General features: G+C 31.5%; 2 long non-coding RNA genes and 1 pseudogene across 2 annotated transcripts; 1 reads left to right on the forward strand and 2 right to left on the reverse strand.

Annotated features, from left to right (window-relative positions):
- Positions 1-15,088: 15,088 nt before the first annotated feature.
- Positions 15,089-15,881, reverse strand: LOC114269740 (uncharacterized). Its single transcript, XR_003631712.2, has 3 exons — positions 15,764-15,881; positions 15,569-15,627; positions 15,089-15,199 (listed from the first exon to the last, which is right to left on the reverse strand). It is a non-coding gene; the product is annotated as an uncharacterized LOC114269740 (long non-coding RNA).
- Positions 15,882-16,986: 1,105 nt separating this feature from the next.
- On the reverse strand, positions 16,987-18,450 carry LOC145823348 (uncharacterized). Its single transcript, XR_014365629.1, has 3 exons — positions 18,124-18,450; positions 17,532-17,800; positions 16,987-17,302 (listed from the first exon to the last, which is right to left on the reverse strand). It is a non-coding gene; the product is annotated as an uncharacterized LOC145823348 (long non-coding RNA).
- Positions 18,451-24,131: 5,681 nt separating this feature from the next.
- Positions 24,132-24,899, forward strand: LOC114313663 (class V chitinase CHIT5b pseudogene; annotated as a pseudogene).
- The last annotated feature ends 226 nt before the right edge of the window (positions 24,900-25,125 follow it).

A 25,125-nucleotide genomic window follows, 5' to 3' on the forward strand; every position in this document is an offset into this window, starting at 1 on the left:
TTGCTTTTAGAAACTATGCTCCATTTTGTTAAGTGGAGCTTGTTTTTCTCACCATTGATACCCCACAAAATTTTCCTTTGAATCTTTTCCAAACCATGACAAATAGATGAAGGAAGCTTGAAGAGCAACATATAGTCGATGGGAAGATTAGCAAGAGATGCATTTAGCAAGATAATTTCACTTCCAAACAGCCAAACGAGATTTGAAACGATTGATGATTGGCTATCATGCATATTGCTAAGGTAATTGAATGTCTTAGCTTGTTTTTTCTTTCTTCTATTTTCTTTTCTTCTTTTTTTTTTTTCATTTTTATGTATCTAAAATTTGAGCTACTATAGTTCATAAGTTTCGCCAATTTAGATCATAACAAAATCAAATTAATTTATAACAGACACTACAAAATTCTCATAACTAAAACTATTTTGATTTGCTATAAAATATCACAAAACTTCATAATCCACTACAAAATTATCATAACTAAAACTATTTTGATTTGCTATAAAATATCACAAAACTTCATAATCCATTTCATTTCATAACCATGCACTACAAATCTTATAGCTAAATTTAATTTGAGTCCCAATAAAAAAATATCACAAGTCTCATAACCAAGTTCACCACAAAAAAAAAAAAAAAAAAAAAAAAAAACAAAGTAATATTTTATTAATGTTAATAAAACTTTAAAATAGGGAGAATGGAATAGTTGGCCAGAAGCCAACTGCCAAGAGAAAAAGGAAAGAAAAAAAAAAAACCAAAAACACTTGCAGCAACAAAAAAATTGAGAACCATCCCCACCCTAAATTTTGGCTACTACATAATCTCATAACTAAGCATCAACATAATTCATAACTATGACCATATACATCTTCATTCAAAATCTCATAACTAAATACCAATACAATTCATAATGAGCACCACAAATCTTCATAACTAGGGTGGTTTATTCCAATGTCGTAATTAGTTCTTTTGAGCATAATTCAAGATTGCTTCCATATATCTGGGATTATCACGATTCATTTCAACCTTGTAATTAGTTTATTGTATCATAATTCAGGATTGCATCCACATATGTGGGATTATCATAGTAATCAACGTGATGAAATTCAATGGGCTTATATCAAGGCCAGTCTATTTCAGCTTGTATTTTCATTCTATCCAAAATCTAGATGAGTAAATCATCTGTGTAGACAAGCATGGAGTTTCACTTTGATATATACATAAACAACTCGAAATGTGAAATTAAACCTCCTTTGTTCATATTTATTAGATGAGCCTACACTTCGTTATATGGTTCTATTGGTTAGTAAAAAATATTTTTTCTCTTAGGGTTAATTTGGAAAATTGGTTTTTTTAAGTGATTTTTATTTTTATTTTTTTACGAAATGAAAAAAATTGGTGCATTTAGGATTTTTTTTTTTTAAATTATTGAATAGTTATAAGGAAAAAAGTAATTGATTGATATGTAAAATATGATATTGTTATTTTTATTTTTATTTTTTGATTATTTTTACCAAAAAAAAAAAAAAACGTCCCTTCAAACGGTGCCTTAGTTTGGCTCCCTTTAAATCAAAATTGTAGTTCTGATCATGAATAGGAGTTAGTTTTTTTGTACGTCAGCTTGAAATGCAGTTTGGTTTGTGGTGATGTTGTGAGGTAGACTTTCTGGGAAATTTTTTGTTTTGTTTTTATCTTTTGGGGAAATTACCCACAGGTCCCATGTGGAACATGTGGACACCATTTAATCCCATAACTTTTTGAGTACACCCAAAAGTCCTTTCCTCTCTCTCTCTGTTTTTTGCTTCCCTTCCTCTCTTGTTTTTTTTTTTCTGCATTTTTCTCTCATCGTCTTTGTCATGGACGACGACCGGTGATCATGTCTTTCTCCATTGATCGGGGTTCACTGATAACCACCAACCATCGAAATCAACTCGTGACTTCACTCTCACCGACGACGAAGATAATATATTTCCGACGAAGAAGATGAGTGGATCTACTTAGATCTGATGTAGATCTACTCAGATCTGATGTAGATCTGAGTAGATCTACATCAGATTTGGCTAGATCTAAACAAAAAATAGTTGCTGGAGTACAATCCTCTCTCTACATGCGCCTTTCTCCTTCGATCTCTTTTTTTTTTTTTTTCTCTGCTATACACTTCTGTTTTTCTATTCTAATGGAGAAAATTTTAAAATTCTGAACAAGTAGTTTTCGAGTTTTAGTTACAGGCGGTGAAAACTGTAAAATTTTGCAGTTTCAAATTTTTTTGGTGCTAGAATGAATCATGGTATAAAACTGTAAAATTTTACAGTTTCATAACATGTTTTTCAGTTTGATTAATAAGGATAAATGCTTAATAGATTTTTGTTTTGAAACTGTAACATTTTACAGTTTCAAAACTTACTTTTCAGTTTGATCACTATTTAGAGATTATTTGCTTGAACCTTACAAAAATTGAAAAATAACATATGTTTTCCCCATTGTTTCTGTTTTTTGTCGTTTCATTTTTTTTCCTTTTAGTTTATCAATATTTAGCACATTTTGCTATGTTTTTTTTGCTATAATTTATCTATTTATTCTTTTTTTTTCCGGCAATATTCTAGACATTCCGGTGAGTCTCCAGTGATGTTCTTAACGTCCAGTGAACGTTCTAAACATTCCGGCGACTTCCATTAACGTTCTTAACACTCCGGCGAACTTCCGGCGAAACTCCGGCGACTTCCCGGCGATGTTGAACATTCCGACGAGTCTCCGGCAACCGTTTGACGGAAGTCCTACGGTAGTAAGATGTGAACAGTGTCTGTAAATTAAAAAAAAAAAGGATTTTTTGGTAACAATTAAAAATGTATTGGACTAATTGGTGCAAGTATTTTGTTTTGGGATTAGCTGGGTTTTGAACTTGGTACATGGGACTTATCAGTAAGTTCCCCTTTTCTTTTCTTTTGATTTGGTTGATGTCTTGCCAATCTTTCATATTTTTTAATTAAATTTAAATTTGATGAAAAAGTATTTAAAAATCATCTCCAATACTTTCATCAAATGTTTATCAAATCAACGAAGAATCATTTTTTTCATTAAATTGAAAACTCATCAAATCATTCATCCAATTTGAATTTGATAAAAATTTAAAAAGATGAAACATTGAAGATAATTTTTTTCATCAAATTTGATGAAAAGTGAAATTTGAGATGAGAATGTAATTTGTAAGAGGATTTTGATGAAAATTTGATAAAAAGATTAGAATAATTTATATCAAATCAAACTTTTTGCTTAAATTAATAATCAAATTAAATGAAAATTTTAATGAATGATTGGAAATAGTCTTACTTTGATCTTTGGTGGAGTGTATGCACAAGATTTTGTAATTCTTTTTTTGCTAATTTAAGTTGGTTAAGGCAGGTTTGCTATGATGTACTTTCTTTTTTCTATATCAATATAATTTCTTGATTTATTAATGCTCAATTTGGTTTGATAGATAATATAGGAAAGTGAAAGAAAAAAAATAATTTATGTGCTTGTTTAGATAGAGTGTCTTAAAAAGTAATGAAAACTAAACTTTTCTGCATTACTCAAATTAGCTTGTTAGTTAGGCTAACAATTTCTTGTAAAATATACAGCAAAAAATTATTTTTCCCACAAATCTTGACGAAATTTATTTTGTTTCCCTTTTTGGCTACATTTATCTCCACAACTCCTTGTTATATAGTAATTATATTTTTTTTTTCCAGCAATTTTCTTGCAAAAATTTTCATTTATTCAAATACATGCAAGAAAATAAATTTTCATTTCTTTTTCCTTTCTTTCACTTCACTTTCTACTATTTTCATTTTTCATTGTCCATTTAACAAAGGTTTATTTTTTAGAAAAAATTATCAATAAATCTTTTTTTACTATTAAGAATATTATTAAATTCTGTCAAATTCAGTTAGGATAAATTACACTTACATTGACCTCCTATGTGGTTTTAATAATAACAATAACCACTCTTAAATTATTATACATTTTGACCCACTGCTAGGCTAATGGTAGCCTCCTCTTTTTTTATTTTTTTATTCTTTTATTTTTTTTTTGCCATTCGAATTGGTAAGGGAGTTTGCTCCTCTCATTACTGATTAAGTTTCAAATTCTCTACTACTAAGTGGAAATCCAACGATTTAGATAGATCGGCTAACTTTTCCCAATTTGACTTGTAAGAGTGGATTCTAAGAGTCCTGCCTTAGGGGTGTTGTGGGCAAAAAACAATAAAATAAAAAATAAAATGTTAACCCTCTGCTAGCACTCTTGTCAAAATATGTTGATGTCACATGTTTTAGCACTTTAAATGCCAATAATACCCTTGGTCGTCTATATCCAAAGACCCAACAAGCTTGTGAAACACCATTACCATCATTACAATTTTTTTTGATCGGCACCACCATTACAATTGATAAATATTAGTGAATTTTTTTTTATTATTATTAAATAAAATGAATTTCTTAAGTTTCATATTCAAAACATATTTTTTGAATTTTTTTTTGAAAAATAAAATTAATTTAACAAGAATAAACACCAAAAGAATATTTTTAAATACTTAAAAATTAAGGAAAATTCTAATATACATCCATTTAAAAATAGTGCATCATATGTACCCCTAATTATGTCATTTTCTTCTTTTGTTATGACTATTTTTTTTTTTTTAGTTATGACTCATGAGTTCTTTAGTTATACCTCATGTTGTATTTAGTTATGACATTTTTTCTTTTTCTTTTTTTATTTATAACTCAGAAAATTAAAATTATGTTATTTTTCTTTTTAGTTATAAGGTACATATGATACACATTGTATTTCCCAAAAATTAATTATGCACCCAAAAAAAAAATGTGAAAGTGATGAGTATTGTTTTTACACCAAATTAATTTTTAATTTTTTGGTAACTTTTTTAGAAAATTGATTATGTTAACTAAACCAAACAACGAGTGTTATGATTCACACCATCCCTGTATAGTGTGTGTGTATATATGTATATGTTTTGAATTGTCTTGTATTAAGAATGTTGGTTATTTAAAAATTATTTCTACACCCAAAAAAAAAAAAAAAAAATCATGTGAAAATGATGAGCATTTTTTTTTAGTTTTTTCATTTTTTTTTTTTGTTTGAGAAAACTGATTATGAAAATTAAACGAAACAAAAAGTGTTATCATTCACTTTCCGTATATAGTGTGTATATATATTTATATGTTTTGAATTGTTTTGTACTGGAAATGTTGGTTATGATAGCATAATACTGTGACCTTTAAATATAAAATTAAAAGATTAAAAAAAAAAACAAAATCAAAATCAAAAACAAAAAAAAAAGAGATAAAAACAAAAAATCTAATAGGATTTAAAAGTTTAGTTATGCTGACTATATCTCTAAATCCTGTGAGAATAATTTTTTATTTATTTATTTTTTTCAATAGCCTTTCACAGTGGGATATAAAAGTTTAGTTATGCTAACCTTTAAATTTAGGAGAAATTTCATTTCAGGAGTGATTTTGAAGAATAATTTTAAATAAATGATAAATTTTATAAATATTAATAATTAAAAAAATATATATTTTTTTATGAATGTGTAATAATTCTTTAAATTTAACTGCAAGCTCACTTGGAAATGGAAGCTGACAATAGCCTTGGATAGTGGATCACCAATTTCTGTTTTTCTAGGATTTGGTGAGTTAGATGAGGCAATGTTGGAGTAGTTGGATTAATATAGTGAGAAAGATGGAGTGGGGTATTTTTAATCATTTAATGATATTTTTGACACTGTTTATAACAAAGTTAACAAAAGAGGAAATCTTTATAATAATTTCAAAAGTAAGGGATGTTAGTGTTATTATTAAAACTACAAGAGAGATCCTTGTAATTATGCTAAATCTCAGAGGAAGTTAGTGTAATTTATCCAATTAGTTACAGTTAAATGAGTATTATTTTTTATAAAATATTCCAAAATGCTTATGGAATATTTTTTGTAAATTTTACTACTTTCATTTAATATGAAGAGTCATAAGGTTTGTTAGAAACAAGGGTTAAATTCATTTTGCCTCTCGTAGTTTGGGATTAGAGCACTTTATCCCCTTAAACTATCTCCAATGGTAATTGCTATTATAGCATTGCCAAAGTTATAATTTGGCAATCTACAGTAATAAATTGTCAAATTATAGCAATAATGATCTAATGTTACAAAGTAATTTTGGCAAAATTCCAACCAATTTTCCCTCTTATATTTTTAGGTGGTGTTTGGATATAATTTTTTGAGTGATTTTCTTGTTGTCTTTGTATTTTTTTTTTAATTTTTTTTTGTCTTTTATGACATTAAAAAAATTAAATTAAATATTTATATTCTAGCCCAACTAGACAAATTAAAAAAAAAAAATTTAAAAACTTCTTTTTGAGAGAGAACTCTTTGAAACACAAATGCTCTTTGGCACCTTCTCATTCACTCTACCCTGATGTAGTCGTCTCTCTCTCCTTCCATCCTTCTCCTCCATCTCTTCCCCACCACCACCACTAGATCTTCATCACTACAACCACGCCTCTCTTTCTTTATCTTTATCTCCATCTCTGTCTCTCTTGCAAATCACCAGAATGTAACGCCCCCAAAATTATAACAATAAATTATATGAAATAGACATGCCCAACATACAATCCTACCTTGATCAACCAACTCCCTCGATTAGTATTTCATTTCAAGGAAGAAGTATTCAAAAGAAGTGTTCACATGCAATACATATTCACCCTCCTAAAAAGATGAACCCATAGCATGTGTAACAATATGGAAGTAAAGAAATGAACAATAAAGTAAATGCCCTGAGGCTACAAGTTTCAAGGCTTAAGCTTGGCTACACAAAAAAGTTATCAAACCCAAACATATTAAGCTCTTGGCTTGCATTAACATCATACAAAAAGGGAGAGTCTCTTGCTCTCAACACATTCCACACCTTCAACTAGGTGGGATCACTACATCCTTTCCTACACAATTCCAATAGGGGTGAGCACAGAACACGGTAGAGATATCTTAATAAAGTATATATGTTTTGAGCAATCTCATATAGTTATATGAATACAATGCCATGTCATGATCAAATGTCAAAGTTTTCCATTTCTTTTGAAATCCAGCAATATTTCATTCAAGGTTCATTATCTTCATGAAAGCCAAGATTTAAACAATGGGGTAGTAAATAAGACTCAGGTAATTCCCCAGAACTAGTGTCTGCAAGTAGGCATATCAAGCATTACCAAAATCCTACCTTATCGGCTACTAACCGGAGAGCTTAGGCATTCACACGCGCATGTTTCTGGTCTTACACCAAGAACACTCAGACCAACTTAATTTCTAATCTACGCCCCCTAACCGGACTTACCAAACGTATTTACCCCGAAATGTTTTCATTAACAACAATTGTTTTCTCAAACACAGAATTTATTTTCGAGTCAAGATTGTAAGTGAACAAAATTCAAGATAATGCAAATGAATCAAATGAGAATTGACTACATATAAATATCTTCTTTATACAATATTGCCAACGTTCTCACAGTTGTTCAAGTTAAACTTTCATGATTCAATAATTCTCAAAATCATAACATGGTACAAATCCATGTGACATATGAGATTACCACATATTTACAATCAACACCCATTATTCAATTTTCCAAAATGCCAACATGCACATCCCATATTTCCATAATTGTTCAACCAAAATTCTCATTTCCTTTCATGAGTGCCTCAATAATATAATGGTTGGGATCAGGTTAGTTTGTTATGATACTTTTTGCTCCTCCCCCCTTTATTTGATGTAATTTCATTTGTTGTATGATTTTCATTAATAAAGGTTTATTTTGCTGATCAAAAAAAAAAAAAAAAAAATATAACAACCTAGAAATTTTTCTTCAATTTCTCAAGAGATTTATCATCAATTTCATAAATATTACATCAATTTCACTTTTTCCCAAATTTCCCAAAACACCTAGGGTTTGATCAAAAGAGAGTTTTTCCTTCATTTTCAAAATAACTACAGGCATACATCCCCAAATGATTCATAGTATACCCAAAATAATTTATCTTAATTGGACCAAATCATGAGAAAGAAACCATATCTCTAGAATTTTTTTTTCTTGATTCAATATCTAAAAACCAAACACACACTGGAAATCATAGTGAAAAGAACAAGACATGCTAAAAAAAAGAAATATCCCTACCTTAAGACCTTGAGAAGAAAAGATGAAAAACTCTGAAATCAACGGTGTTAAAATCCGATCTCCACCGTACATAACGTAGCCCTCGACAAGCTCTCCAAAATAAAGAAGGCACCAAGGTTAAAATCTCAATGGATAGTGAAAAGATCAAGGAGTAAATGAAGTGGATGGAGGGTTTCTAGAGAAAGATGAGAGAAAAAGGAGTGAGAGTTAATGTAGAGAGGCTGTGTGAAGTAAAAGTGATAGAAAAATGTGTAAGGTTCAACTTTTGAAATGATTTAACTCAATTTTTGCAGCTGACTGCGGACAGACCACTTGAGCGACCAAACCTGCGCTCGAGCAAACAGTTCAATTTGAGACACCACTCGAGCGACTAGACTTGCGCTTGATCGAAAAACACCCACTCCCAGAATCTCCATTCCCCTCTATAAATGCTAAAAACCATATATGCAACTCAAAGAATATCCCTGCCTTAAGACCTTGAGAAGAAAAGATGAAAAACTCCAAAATCAACAGTGTTAAAATCCGATCTCCACCGTACATAACGTAGCCCCCGACAAGCTCTCCAAAATTAAAGTAGGCACCAAGGTTAAAATCTCAATGGATAGTGAAAGATCAAGGAGTAAATGAAGTGGGTGGAGGGTTTCCAGAGAAAGATAAGAGAAAAAGGAGTGAGAGTTAATGCAGAGAGACTGTTTGAAGTAAAAGTGATAGAAAAATCTGTAAGGCTCAACTTTTGAAATGATTTAACTCAATTTTTGCAGCTGACTGTGGACAGACCGCTGAAACTACCAAACCTGCGCCCGAGCAAACTGTTCAATTTGAGACACCACTCGAGAGACCAAACTTGCGCTCGAGTGAAAAACACCCACTCCCAGAATCTCCATTCCCCTCTATAAAAGACCGTTCGAGCGATGAATGCTTCACACAAGTGAAGAATACATGCTCCAAATGTTCAAACTGCAAACCAAAGTACTATAAGGTTGATTTCACCGATCGAGCAACCAAAAGACGGCTCGAGCGGTTTCAACCTAAAGGTGAGACTAGGAACTACAAAACATTGGCCAACCTTCCCAATTTCTCTCCAACACCCAAAAGTACAAGATGACATCTCAGAACACACTAAGATGTACCTATCGAAACAACCACAAGGGAAAATTGATAACAACACAAGATTCAAGTGGTTTAACAATGATGAAGACACACAAAGGGACAGAGATTACCAATTAATGCACTCAATTTGCTTTAAAGGATCCGGGACATCACAAGAACCATGCCTCTGTTCTATCTCTCTCTATAAACCCTAACCCTTAAAATTGAAACCCTGTTGTATCTTTGACATATGTCTAAGATAAACCAAAACCCTTGATTGAACCAAGTTGAAACCCTTGAAATCACTTGAAGAAGAAGATGAAACCCTTGAAACCCTAGAATCGAAACTCGAAGCATCCAAATAAGCTTTTTGAAGAAGATGAAAACAAAGAATATAAAGCCGACTCTTCAAAATGCTGAAATTGTCTTAAATCCATCAACTATCTTCAAATCTAGGTATTTTTTGTTTAAAATTTGTTTCAAATTTCTTGAGATTTGTTAAGATAATTTGAAATTTGTTTGGAATTACTTCAAATTTGTTTGAAATTTCTTGATTGTTGTCGCTGTATGATTCTGTTGAGCAAATTTTGGTGAGTTTATTTAACCAAAAAAAAATGCCAAATTTGTATAAACAATTTGGTGAATTATGATATTCTAAAAAATTGGTGAATTTTTTTTTTTTTTTTTTAAATTACTTGTTTTGGAGAGTTTTTTTTTCTAGGAAATGATGAGAAAGGGGTGAGCTAGCAGATTTGGCATTTGTCAAAGTTTGTGCCAAATTTGGCACAGGCTTTGACATTATTGGAGAAGCACTTTTTACCCAAAGTTACTATATTATTACTTCGGCAACTCTAATGGCAAACAATTGGAAATGCTCTTATGGTTCGAATATAGTCAAAAAGCACCCATATGATTTTTAGACTAAAGTGTCATCGTTAGTTTTTCTATCCAAACTAATAGAAGGTGTACTATACACACTATTTTTTAGATTGGTTGATTTTCTGAAAAAATAAAGTGAAATTAATACATCAAAAAGATAATTTTACTTTTATTTTCTCTAAACTTGAAATTAAATTAATGTACTAATTAAAATTAAAAAATTAAAATATAATTAAAACTTGATCTAAAATATAAAATATAATTAAAAAATATAAAATAAATAATATTTAAAAATTGATCTAAAATATAATTAACTTAAAATTAGATTAACATGTTAGGAATTACAATAAATAATTAAGAATTTAGGATTAATTGTCATATATAAATTAAAATTAGATTAAAAAGTTAAGAATTACAATTAATTATTAAATATTTTGGATCAATTTTGATCTAAAATATAATTAAATTAAAATAAGAATAAAAAGATAAGAATTATAATAAATAATTAAGAATTTATAATTAATTTGTGATTTAATTGAATTAATATTAGACATTGTAAATTATGTGTATAAGAGAGGAGAGAGATAAAACTAACAAAAAAGTGTAGGGTTTGAGAGTATTATAGTCATTTCCCATGTATAGTTAATAGTGTTGATGGTTGCACTTTGATCCAAAATCGTATGGAAATTTTCTGGCTATATATATATATATTTGAACTATAGGGGGGCAAAGTGCTTTGGAACATTTTTGTTTAATAATATTACTTCATCAATATAACTATTATTTTATTTTAATATGTAGCTTACATAATGTAAGGTATTTTGGGCTAGCTTGTGCTCACCAAACTAACTTCCTTACAACCCGAACAAGCCTTCCAAAAATAGATTTATTCTCTGCGATCCGTGACCTTAAGAGTTTTGTTGGCAAGGGGAGTCGAACCTGAGACATTGGAAGAAGCAAACCCCTAAGTCCTAAGTCTTATGTATAAGGCCAAACCCTTGGGGTTCATGACTTGATTGTTATAGATTCAAATCAAACAAATATTTTTTGCATGTGGTTTGCTACAACTTTGAGTGTATATACCCAAGTGCAGGTTGTCACGAAGTAATAAAGTTTCGGTGAGTCTGAGGTCGAATCCACAAGGATCAGTATATTCGAACAAAGAAACAAGTTATGGAAAATAAAATAGAATAAAATTAAAATAGAATCCATAAGGATCAGCATATTCGACCAAAGAACCAAGTGATGGAAAATAAAATAGAATAAAATTGATTGAAAAAAGTTTGAATGGTTTGAGAGAATTAATTGATCAAAAATAATTTGAAGTACCAATAACATGAAAGTACTAAGCCATTAAGAATTCATCACCAATCTTTTATTTGTAAAATATTTCTGATTCAATTTGTTTAACTTAACTAAAAATCACACAAAATGTGTTTCCAATCGAAAAATAAAACAGTTATTTTATAAAAATAATATCTTAAAAGATTTATTGATTACACCATAAATTCTGAGCTTCTACCATGTCCGGAGTTTACGACGGAACAAACAATTTTACAAAACAAAAACTTTATCCAAAAATATTTAAATAAATCAATCAATATAATCTAACAATAAAAATTATGATTGAATCATAAAATATTTAAAACAATCCACTGAGGTTTCACCCCTAACCGTTAACAAAGAAAACTAGAACTCCAAAGGCAATTCTGTATTAAAAAATGACTGAATAAAAAATAGAATAAACTACCAATAGGTCCTGCTCGGACTTAATTCCCATCAAGTCCTATTAAAAATAAGTCCTAATAAAATCGTCGCTAAAACTTATTTTTTGTGACGATTTTTTGCATATGACGCTAAAAATTGACAATTAGCGACTTTTTTTATCACGATTTTTATAAATTGTCACTAAAACTTACAATTAGTGACCTTTTTCTGTGACAATTTTCAAACTGTCTCTAAAAATTGAAAATTAGTGACTTTTTTTTTGTGACGATTTTTTTAAATTGTCGCTAAAACTTATAATTATTAACATTTTTTTGTGATAAAATTTTCAACTGTCACTAAAAATTAACAATTAGTGATGTTTTTTTAATAGTGTTTGATGAAAAACATCATTAATTATCATAGCACCTATTGGACAATAAGTCCACCTATTAAGACTTATACGTAAGTCTCCCTAAAAAATATCCTTATCTTGTGTTTAACATGCATTTATAATAAAATAAACCCTAAAAAAATCTAACGTAATGTAAATAGGAAACTATTTTACTTTACACAAATTCCTCTGAGTTGGCGGAACGTGGATAACACTCACCCATCTCGCTTTGCGTCCAAGGAAATAGTTAACTCATGTTAAGAGTCCAACATTTGATGTACATGTGTGAATCATACCTCGTTGAGGCAAGTAGGCCCATCCACCAAAGGTGATGGAAAATCATTTTTCTTCTTTTGTTTATTTCTTTCCGGGCCCAATTTTCCTTTTAATTGCAAGATTTCTATGGAAACAGAATTAATTTAGGATAAATTATAATCTTTACATTTTGTTACTTGTGTCATTTTGGTCCCTCTATTTTTAATTGGCTCAATTTTCATCATTGATTTAAATTTTGGGTCAATTTAGTCCAACTGATAATGCCATCAGTGTTTTTGAAGGAAAATAATCTATGAATTGGTTGATATTAACTCATTGAGACAAAAATGTATCATGCTAGATTCAAAAAGGAGCACTAATAGAATACAATATGTGATTTTTACTGGTTTAAATACACATTAATTATCATCAATGGTAACAACTATTCTCTCCAAAAAGAATTATGTGTTTTTCTGATTGTAACTATTGAATATTCAAAAAAAAAAAAAAACTTAGAAAATTAAATGACAATTAAAGTGCTGTGTTTTGTTAATCAAAAAGTATGGGGGAGATAGGAACAGAAAGATATTACCGTGTGGGGAAAAAATAAAAAAGGTAGATAGAAAAGAAGAAAAAGAGAGAAAATTACTCAGTTGATCACCAAAGTAAAAGAGAACTGGAAAAGTAACTACCTTGTATGATGTTTTTTGCTTTGTACAATATATCAAGAAAATGTGAAGCAACACTAGTCTACAATACACCGTTAATTTTACTTCAAGAAAATTCCTTTTTCAAAAGATTTTCTATCAAAATAGAAAGATTTCTATCAGAATGAAATAGATGGAAAATGAGAAACAATGATTTATATGGATGATAAAATCAAAACCGGGAGAGAATTCTAAGAAAAGTCATCAAATCTTCGCATAAATCTTCACAAAGGAATATTAATTACATATATATATATATTATTCTTTCTCTGAAACCCTACTTCAATTTTGTGAACTCACAAAACAACAAAAAGAAGAAGAAGAAGAAGAAGAAATAAACAAATAAAAATATAGGAAGAAAAAAAAAAGAACATAAAAATTATGCAACAATATCAAACTTGATGCATTTCTAAATATATAATGAAGTCTCTCTCATGGACAGATCAGAATGTGTATGTTTAAATGAAGACCAGATTCAGAAGGGGGGGAAATGGGCACTGTTCTTCATCATAAAGAAGTTTGTGTATGTGTTGTGTGTTTGTGTGTGGTTGGAGATGAGATGACTAACCAGTGACTAATGCAGTGGTTGCAACTCAATTCCATATTACTTCATTCCCTGAACTACAATAGTGAGTGATATGCCCATGATTTTGACATTTTGATCCTTAAATACTAATGTAAACCTTCAAAACAAGCAGTTCTTTTTCCTTATGATAATCCCCCAAGCAGATGGTATATATATTGAAGGCCACATGATGTCGGATTGAAAATTCATCCAATTTTGCACATAAAAAATGTAATTAGCAACTCCCATATAAGCTGTCATGTGAATTTCAGTGTAAGATAAGATAGAGGACATCTTAACATGTCTTGCTGGAAAAAGAATAAAAAATAAAAAATCATTTGTATATTACTTGTAAAAACCTTAATCCCCAAGATTGCATACTTACTACATTCCACAAAATTAAAAATTATGCACAACAGAATTTTAAAAACATATAGTCATGTTGTATGGTAAACCCCACACATACCTACAACACAAACAAGCTATTTAAAAGCAGAGCAGGTTAGGAACAAAAGCCTAACATTTAAATGTGTACTAGGCAGGGCCCTAGTAGGCTGGAGAAGGAGCTGACAGGGCTAGGAGGGCTGTCAGCAAGCCCTAGGAAACTGAACAGGGGGCCAACAAGCCTGGGAAGTGCCGAAAGAAGGGTTTTCTAGGTATAGAAGGGTATGGGTGATGATGGGTAGCCGCCGGAGTGATGGGTGATGATGTGGTGAAGCTGTGGTGGTGTCGGGTGGTGGTTTAGGAGCCTCCTTACTCTGATACCATGTTTGTTAGGAGAAAACAAACTTCGGGAATGATGAGACAATCATTCCCTTTTTATTGATAATATGTAGCTTACAATGGAAGCCTTGAGGCACAAATAAGGAAAAATACATAATAAAGAAATAACAACTAATGACAACAAAATAGAATAAGCAATACATAATAACCAATATATTATTCTAACCCGAATTAGGTGACTTAGTGTTAGTCATCTTCTCAAATTAATTTGTTCACCATTTGACAATTATAGAGCACATCTTGACACTTCATGAAAACTTGCTCTAGTCTATTTTTATCCGAAATAACAATATAGAAATCCTGATGATACACTTAGGCCCCGTTTGGAGACTTACTTTTTTAGCCAAAAAGCCAAAAAGTTACCTTTAGCTGGTACATTATGAGCACTGTAGAGATGCACCAATTATACATGTGTAAGTACATGTAGTGTGAGCACTCTTCATACAAGACTTAGTGGAGGGAAAAAAAAAAAAATGACAGCATATTCAGGGAACAGTGTGCCAAGCATTACCTGGTGCTGGTGTATAATGCGAATCATAAGCATTAGTCCAATTGCATCAAAACAATTTGGAAGGATTGAATTAAAGTGTTCATCAATTACCACAAATGGACCTGATGGCATCAAAGTAAAAGCAAATGTTAAACTAACATCATGGAACCAAATATTTCCTACAATGATAAAATATGATAACTCCAAATCATTGTTCTTTGGCAAGAAAATCATTTTTAGGGTCCAAATTTCGGAGGCAAAAAAAGTTTTCTGTTGTCATTGCAGAATGACTAGAAATTTCAAGAACAGTATATTGGCAGAAGATCTTCGTACAAGGAAATGGTTTCTTGCCCAAGAGGTGTATACAAGAAGATTTTTAAAGAATGTAACAATTTGGATCCAATAAGATTCATCTCATACAAAGCCAGCCACTTATAACACTTCCATTTTTATCTACACTAGAGAAAATGGTTTATACCATACACCAGTACCTGCAAATATTTCATAAAATATAGATTCTTTCCCAAAGAAATCATCACAGAAAAGATACCTGTATAATGAGAAAAACAAAACGTCAATATGCATTTCTCTTGTGCACTAAAACTTAAAATTACTGTCACAGTGGTGAATACAGTATTGACTAGCATTTAAATACAATATCAAGTACACAGAGAACTAGAGTGTACTCAGAACTAGCAGTATCCATAAGCAGCTTGTGCAAGCTCCTAAATAAGACTTCATAAGGATACTTGCGGGAGCTGGCTTCAGCTATATGTGGAATCAATGCAGGTTCATCAATTTCCTAAAATAGTAAATATTCAACAATGAAACCTATTTCTCTAGAAAAATAAATATATAATAAAATATATACAATACATAAATAAAAATAAAAACATTTAGTACACAATCCAGTCTTCAAAATTCTAAATCACAGTTGTAAGAGAACTTATTCTTTTCAAAGAAAAAAAAAACACATGTTAGTATTACTGTAACAAGATACCAAACAAAAAGGACAAACCTATTAAAAAATTCATAACATATTTCCAAAAATCTAAAAATACATATTCTTATGTGGCAAGGTTTGCCAATGATGGTTCATTAAGATATGCACGGACGTATATCAGCAATATTCTCATATTTCCATATCCTTCTCTTTACTATCTCTCTTCTAAATTATTTTCCTTTTTCCCTTTTATAGATAAATAAAATGTTACAGAAAAGAGAAGAAAAAAATAATCAAAGAGAATTCCTTGCCAGAAACTAAGGGAGTTAAAGCCAAAAAGAAAAACAGCTTAAAAATGAAAAGAGTACAGACCAACAAAGGGAGACCTACAATCCACAAGCTACTTACCTGTACTACTCCAATGCCAGCCCCCCCCCCCCCCCCCCCCGTTTTTTCTCGAAAACTATTTGTTGAGAAAGCCATCCCTCAAATTAACTTCTGCTAAATCCCATGTTAGGAAAAATGTCTAGTTAACCAATCATTTTTGTGATGGTAATTTCAGTCCAAAATTGAATCTGTAATTTTATTTTATTTCTTAGGCTTAGTTGAGTCTTGAAAATGTTCCGTAGTCATGCATCATCAAGACGACTTCAAATTCAAGCCTTAATCATACAAACAAGCTATTTAAATGTGTGATACAATTCTAACATTAGGTGTGATGCCCAGTTCTGGGAGTGATTCCTAGATACCCCCGCCCCCCCCCCCCCCCACCACCCACCTCTTTCTTCTTTTTATCTTGCAATTATTGCCCTTTTCAAGCCTCAGCAAAATCTGCCCAGCCACTGGTTCACTCCTCTCAAGTTTTAAACCAAATAATAATACTTAGTTATGCTTCTGTTTTCATGAAACCGGGTTGGGTTTTCAGACCAAGCAATGTTCCATATATCTAGCCTTACCTAAGATAGGAGGGCGAGACTGGACCCGGGCCAAAACGATGGGCTGCAGGCCATACATCCTTAAAGAATCACTAGATGTAACACGGATCAATCACATGTGAGCTTGTCATAAACTTCTTCATACATTGCCTATAACCATCCAATTAACATTAACAATCACAAAGGATCTCAAGTTACTAACATATTACCTCTTCAAGCAATCAACTTTCAGACATCACACCTTTGCTTTCTGTTTAGTATCATTCACTGGTTGTTCCTACTATTTATGTTGGAGAATTCATCGATAGGGCTCAGCATTCCAAGGATCAGCTTTTCCTGTTTAATAGCTACGAAACACAGTCAAGTAGTCACATTTTCAGGGAAAGCAAGATAATATATATATGGAATACTTAGCCAAGTAAATCCATTAACATTATGAATATCATTATTGATCACTCTCAATCCATTACATAATTTCTCATCTATGCATGTAATGTATGTTTACATGCCATCTCTTTTTCAAATGCATGTGTGTTGATATATGTGTTTGTACATGCAAAATTGTGGCAAGGATACATTCTTGGTCAGGGTTGTCAGAGAAATTTGAGTGCAGGGCATTCCCAACGCTCACCCGAACATTTTGTAATTGCAGATATCGGTCTTTGAATGCAGAATCGTGCCCTCTGAAATCAAATTCCTAAACAACAGACTTCATAAATTATGCACACATTAATGTGGTATATCTAAAAAAACCATCATGCCTTCAGCAAAGAGTGAACTTGCAGGGCATGAAATCAAAGCTAATGCTCCTACTCCCAACAGTATTGCCCTTCTCTTAGAATTTCCTGAAATTTACCATTATATAATCCAAAACAAGAATCAAAACAATCATATCTCACAAGAAGTTAGTTTATACATTCCACCTTTGGCATAACTAGCAATTTTGCATCAAATTTACAGCCCTAATTTCAGAATTCACAAGACCAGAAGAATTTGTTATGAAGTAAATTCTTCAAGAAATCATTATTACATCAAAGACATATAAGCAAATCCCATGTCACTCATAAAAAACAAGAAGTAAAATGCTTGAGCTATGTTTGGATATTGGATATGTGAAGGGATTTGTAGGGAGAAGAAAAAGTGAAGAGATAAAGAGTGGTAATCTTACTGTCTTCATCATAAGTTGTGTCTCCTGAACATGTGATAATGTTTTGTGGAAAAATTGCAGTAACCTTAGTTGAACAGTGGTAATCTTACTGTCTTCATCACCGATCTGAATCGCTGAGATCGATCTGAACCTCTGAATCACCAAGCTGAATCACCGATCTGAATCGCTGAGATGACCTTCGATTTCGATTTCAAGATGTGAATCACTGAGACCGATCTGAATCGCTGATACTTGAATCACGATCTGAATCGAACTTCGATTTCGATTTCGAGATATGAATCACGGAGACCGATCTGAATCGCTGAGATCTGAATCACGATCTGAATCGAAATCGAAGTGATATGAACTCAGATCTAAATCAAAATCGAAGTGATATAAACTCAGATTTTGAATTGCAATATGAAATCGAGATCTGAATCGCTGAGATGAACTTCGAAATCACTCTGATGAATCACTTCGATCTCGAGAGAGAACTTCAATTTCTGAGCATTCCATTGATAAGCAACTTCAATTTCTGAGGGTTTAGACAACGGGGAGAGAGAGAGACTATTTGTGAGTGCATTGGGGAGTTGAGATTCTCAGATTGGAAAAGGAAGCGCGTGAGACAACATGCATTTGAAGGCGTAAATAAACGCCTCCTATTCATAAAACGGCACCGCTTCAATTAAAGAAAAACAAGACGTTTATAAAACGCCGTAAAATATTAAAAATAGTGACGTTTTAAAAAACGCCGTTAAAAAAACGCCACCTAAACCCTTCTTTCCTGTAGTGATTATAAGCAATTAGATCAAATTGAAATAAAATCATAAATTAAGGGTTAAAATCGAGCCAATTAAAAATACGATAAACAAAATGATACAAGGATCAAAGTACATGGACTACTAGCATAATTTTCCCATTAATTTATTAAATCACAATAAAATATAAATTATAAGAACTACTATAATAAAGTGTAATAATACTCTAAAATAATAGAATAATTATACACTTCTAAGCATTCATCATGTTTCAAATTACATAAATATTTTCTTTGCATGTGGGAGTAAAACATAGTAAATTTGATCCTTCAAAACACTATAATAATAAAGGCCTTATATACTAAATTTACCTTTCTATTTGATACGATTAATGAATCAGGATGTCCCATAACCATGGAACACTTTTTTTTTTTTAATAGAAAAACATGATACGTAGTACATTACACATCTGACAATAAGTCGTCTAATAAAATATATCGGAGTACAAATAAACTACATGCAAAAAGCACGTTCAAATCTGTCAAGTAAAAAGCGTGTTTAACAGCGTTAAATCTTGATTATGAATCAGATCTGAGTCTAGATTTGAAAGCTTCTTTGGTGGTAAGTTGATGATAGAAACAAGATTAGCGAGTAGTGACTAGTATGGTGTTGAATAAGAAAGAAATTACATTTGGTGTTTAACTGGCAGCAAATCCGATACTCCAAGTGATGTAGCATGTTTTTCTTAGCAGTAGAGGTGCTGGTTCCTCTGCTTTGGCAGATTACACTGTGGGTATCTGTGTGTGTAGCTGGTAGGGGTGGGATTGGGGTGGGGTTCTGAGTAGTTTTTTGCTTGGGCAGTGATCTGTTTAGAAGGGCAGAAGCTGTTGAGGCTGTTCGGGTCTGGCTTGGGTTTGGTTGTTGCTGTTTAGATTTTATTTTTATTTTTATTTTTTGGGTGTGGCTGGTACTCTGCGTTGGTTACTCGCCAACATCAGTTCCAGATTAGTTGGGTTTTGTTTTTTTTTGTTTCGGCTTGTTGCGTTGTTGCTTCTTTCTCTTTTTTCTTTTTTGTTGTTTTTTCCTTGTTCATCAATGAAGTTCTTTTTGCTGATAAAAAAAAAAAAAAAAAAAAAACAACAACAACAACGATGAGAAGAGAAAACTTATGAGTTAAGTGCTAGCATATGATTGTACTTTCTTTGTGGTGCCAACTTAATTGGGATTGTTTGAGGTTAGCTATGATGTTTTTTGCATTTTCCTTCTTTGTTGATGTAATTTATGCATATATTGTGCCTCTTTTTCATCAATAAAGCTTTTGTTTTTGCTGATCGAAAAAAAGAAAAGAAGAGAAAGGTTAGCAACACCACTCTCTTCTCCTAAACAGAAAAGAAAGAAAGGAAACGGTTAGAGTTTCTTATAGAGTGAAGGGCTAAGGTTTCTTACCATGGAGCACTTGTTGGGTTCCATCAATTCTACAAACTATCATATTCTAAACTCAGTTCTTTTTTTATTTAAGAATGGACTGGCAAATTATATTAGCCTTGAAAATGTATCTCGAAAATATTCTAATGAGGAAACCATTTTATTTTCTACTCTTATTACACACTTCAATTGAAGAATCAAATTGGAAATTATTATTGGACACATATAGAGAAAGAGTCATCGAAGGCCTCATGTAAGCTAACCCACAGAATCTCTGGTCTTATCAAACTCTCCCCATTGATCAGTTTTGATAGTCCCATGCCATAAGTAATTTTTATTTTTATTTTTTGGATAACTCGGTATCTGGTCTAAGAATTAATTAAAGAGAAATGCTCCATTTTCCCATTTTATCATCCCCCAATTGCACCTTTAATGAGGTCGAAAACAATACCAACCAATCAACTTTTTTCAAATTCGTCTCTGTCCTTTTAAAATTGTTTACCACCTTATTAGAGGTGTAATTGGGAGTGATAAAATAGAGAGATGTAGTAAAACTCATTAACTAATTTGGAGACTAATTCTACCATCCACTAGTGAGGGACCCAATTAACGTTAGGCAAAGCCCCTTATGTATTGGTTCCAAAAATTGTTTGCACTTAGAAAGTTTCAGACCATGAAGAGAGCACATCGCTAGACCCCAAACTTTGACCACCAGGTCAACCCCTTGGAATCGTAAATTCTTCCAAGTATTGATGATCATTCTAAGCTCATTTAAATAAAGACCAAACTAAGATGTGTTGGCGTATACGCCAAATGTATTGATGGCACTTTTTTTTTTGCAAACTTTGCGGAAGGAAGATACACAGAAAGTTTTGCTCTGTGTTTCATCTCCAGTTGTGAGACTTTTTGTTGTGCTTTCCTATTTCTTTTCACATAGAAGTAGAGTCCCTTGATAATGTTTCTGTTAATATTTCTGATAGTTGCTTCTCTGAAGTGACTGTAAATGAAGTAGAAGTTTAATTTGGCATATAGCTCTAAGTTAAAACATTCCTATTTCTTTAATTGCTTATATTCACCTAGTTCACATGAATGATGTTCCTTTTATCATTCCAGAATTCCTCTTTAGTCCTTCGATGCTGTTACAGCATTTTCATTTTTCTGGAAACGGACAGCGTTTAGTGAAAAACTAAATGAGAGACAATCCAAAAACTAGATATTTCAACGTCTCTAGTTTGAATGTGTTGCATTGAGTGATCATATGCAGTTAAAGAAAATTTTGCTTTAGTTTTAATTTCTTATATTCACCTAGTTCACATGAATCATATTCCAAGTTGTGTGTTGCCTACTTCTTTTCTTTTATAATTCATTCTATGTGCTCTTAAAATTTCAAGGGTTCACAATAGTTCACAATCAAACATGATCCTATTTTCAAGGGTTCACAATAGTTCACGTCATCAAAACACAATCTAATTAAAGATGATTTAGCCGTGCTGAGCAATTAATTAACTTGTACCTATGGTTAGTGTTGTAAGATGTTGCCTTGCCGTCCAAAGCTCTAAAATATAGTTAATATGCAAAAATGGCGTATTTCCAGTCCACACTCGTGCAGTCCAGGTATGTAAACGGATCACGGATTCCACTTCGATGATCTAATATGTTCATTTTAAAAGTCTGTGTATATGCATCAAACAAAATAAAATTGGACTATATTTATCTTTAAAAAAATATAAAAAATAAAAAAAGTGAATGATTTATTTTCAAAATCATAATTACTATATATTTTTTCAAGACAAATATGATAAATTTGTATTTTTATAATTATCAGATTAATAATTTTTATTTTTTAATTATTTTTTTTTCAAATAATATATACATGAATAATGAATCAAATCGTCATAACAAAACACATGATGGCCTTTAGACCAAGGGCATCTCAAGCCTATTTGAAGTCTAAAGTAAAAATTTTAATTAGAGTTCTTTATAATTTTTTATATTGTAAACTTATTTTGGGCGAATTACACAAATAGTCCTGTAGTTTGGGGTTTGTGTCACTTTGATCCATAACTTTTCAATTGTGACACATTTGACCCTGAATTTTGAATGTTGTTCCAAATAAGGAAAATTGAAGATATCATTAGATTTTTCAAGGGTAAAATTGTCAATTTGATAAAATATAAACTAATTTGACAAAAATAAATGTCAAACAAATATTTTTGAATTTTTAAAAATTATTCCTGCCCACTAAAAATAAAATTCTGTAAAATTGATAAATCTTTTAGACATTTATTTATTTTTTTTACCAAATTAATTTTTATTATGTATTTAGATGATGATCATGTAAAATTAATTTTAAAAAATTAATCATGTAATTTTTATTAATTTTACATAATTTTATCATTGGTGGATAAAAGTAATTTTTTAAAAATTAAAAATATTTTTTTGACATTTATTTTTGTCAAATTAGTTTATATTTTATCAAATTGACGATTTTACCTTTAAAAAATCTAATGATATTTTCAATTGTCCTTATTTGGGACAAGATTCAAAATTCAAGGTCAAATGTGTCACAATTAAAAAGTCAGGGATCAAAGTGACACAAGCCCCAAACTATAGGGACTATTAGTGTAATTAACCCATTTATTTGGTATACTATAATATTATTAAAATTCATAACATTTCAAACCTTCACAATTAAAATATTTTGTTAAAAAGGTCTTTTTGTTGTTTTGATTGGGAGCATCTCTAATATTTCATCAAATTCTAGTAAAACTTTGAATAAAAGATTGATCTGATATGATATGCTCCAATTGTTTCATTAAATTTGGTCGGTCATCCAATATAGAGTAAATTTTCATCAAATCTTTTTCAATTCGATCGTCTATCTGGTTGTCCGGCCAATCGTCCACCCAGTCATCCACCAATGGTTATCTGTGAAATTTGTTAAAAGGTTAAATGTTTCATTGATTTGATGAAAGTTTTGGTTTTTTTTCATTTGATATGAGTTTGATGACACGGTTAGAGCCTAAAAAGTACACATTTTTTTATCAAATTCAAATTTGATAAAATATATGAGTAAGGATTGGAGACGATGTAATAAAATGAAAATCTAAGAACTTTTTGTATCCAATGAGAGAGATTGCTCTACTCTGTTTCTTATTTGACTAAAGTCTAAGATACATATTTGATGACGTTAAACTTTTCAGAGAAACTACACCACAGTGGATGTTAGAAAAAAAAAAAATTACAAAATAAAGATAAATATTAATTATTAAAATTACAAATAATGATAAATATTTTAAAATTATTAATTAACTTTTCCTGTCACCATTGTGCACCAATTGTCCCAAATTTTTATTTATTTATTTACCTATAGATTTTTTAATACTTCAATTTGGAAAAACTATTTACCTTGAGCTAACTTCACCTTGTCTATGGGCGTTGTTTTGTCATCGTTGTTTTGTCATCCACTACATAGGGCATCACCATATGTCCTCTTTTGATTTTTGGTTGATCACCATGTTGAATTAGTCCCACTAGTGATGGACGGCTTTCTAAAAATAAAAATGAAAATCAAATTGGAGCACTATAAACTATAACCTAACCCATCAATACTAGTCAAGCCAACATTTTCTTCACACCATAATGTTGTCAACTTCTTTCAACTATATCCAAAATTTCTTACGAGACATAGCTAAACACAACACTCCAAAAATCTCTATAAAACAATGCCCACTTGCCTTATTGCATGAATGCTTTGATCTCTCTCTCTCTATATGTATGTACTAAAAAACCCATAGTATTGTGAGTACCACATTGACTAGCCACACACAAAAAAAAAAAAAAAAAATGGTAGACTTCAAAGGTTACTACAACTACTACTACTATCTGTGTGCTTTTGTCATCTTGACTACTACTACTTCTTGTTCCATGGCCACAACCTCACCATCTGACGTAATCAAAGGGGCTTACTGGCCTTCAGGGGCCTCGGATTTGCCTCTGTCATCCATCGACACTACGTTGTTCACTCACATCTAGTATGCTTTTCTTTCACCTAACAATGTTACTTTCAAGTTTGATATCTCAAATTCAACAGCCTCGATGCTCTTGGACTTTACCTCTACGCTCCATGTGAAGAAACCGCCAATGCAGACGCTCTTTTCCATCGGTGGAGCCGGCGAAGACCTGAGTATCTTTTCCAACACGGTATCTAGTGGTCACTCAAGGAGGAGTTTCATTGAGTCATCCATAGAAGTAGCAAGAAAGTTTGGTTTTAATGGTATTGATCTTGATTGGGAATCTCCTCAAAACCCAAAAGAAATGGAAAATTTGGGCCTCTTACTCCATGAATGGCGGGTTATGGTCCATAAAGAGTCCAAGGCAACGGGCCAGGCCCCTCTCTTGCTCACCGCGGCCATGTACTTCTCCGTGGACTTTTTCCTCTACGATGTCCAACGCTCGTACCCAGTGGATTCGATTGGTAAGAACTTGGACTGGATCAATGCGATGTGTTACGATTACCACGGAGGATGGGAGACTTCGACAACAGGGGCCCAAGCTGCATTGTTCGACCCAAAAAGTTGTTGGAAAATTTATAAAGAGGTAGTTGTGAATTGAAATAGACTCCATTTTGAATGAAAGAGTGTAACCTTTCATGGTGTCTTTTTGTTTTAAAGGAAGGTTCAAACCTTTATTTGAATGAAAGGGTGCAAACTTTTCATGGTGTCTCTTTATTTTAAAGGAATGGTTATGTCCCTTCTTCATACCTTTTCTATTCAAATTGAATAGGTGCCAACAAAGCCTATATAAAGGCAGCCCCATTCCAATTTTGATTGATTCCGAA

Source organism: Camellia sinensis, chromosome 4, assembly GCF_055761805.1.
Source record: "Camellia sinensis isolate YWXY chromosome 4, ASM5576180v1, whole genome shotgun sequence".
Lineage (NCBI taxonomy): Eukaryota > Viridiplantae > Streptophyta > Magnoliopsida > Ericales > Theaceae > Camellia > Camellia sinensis.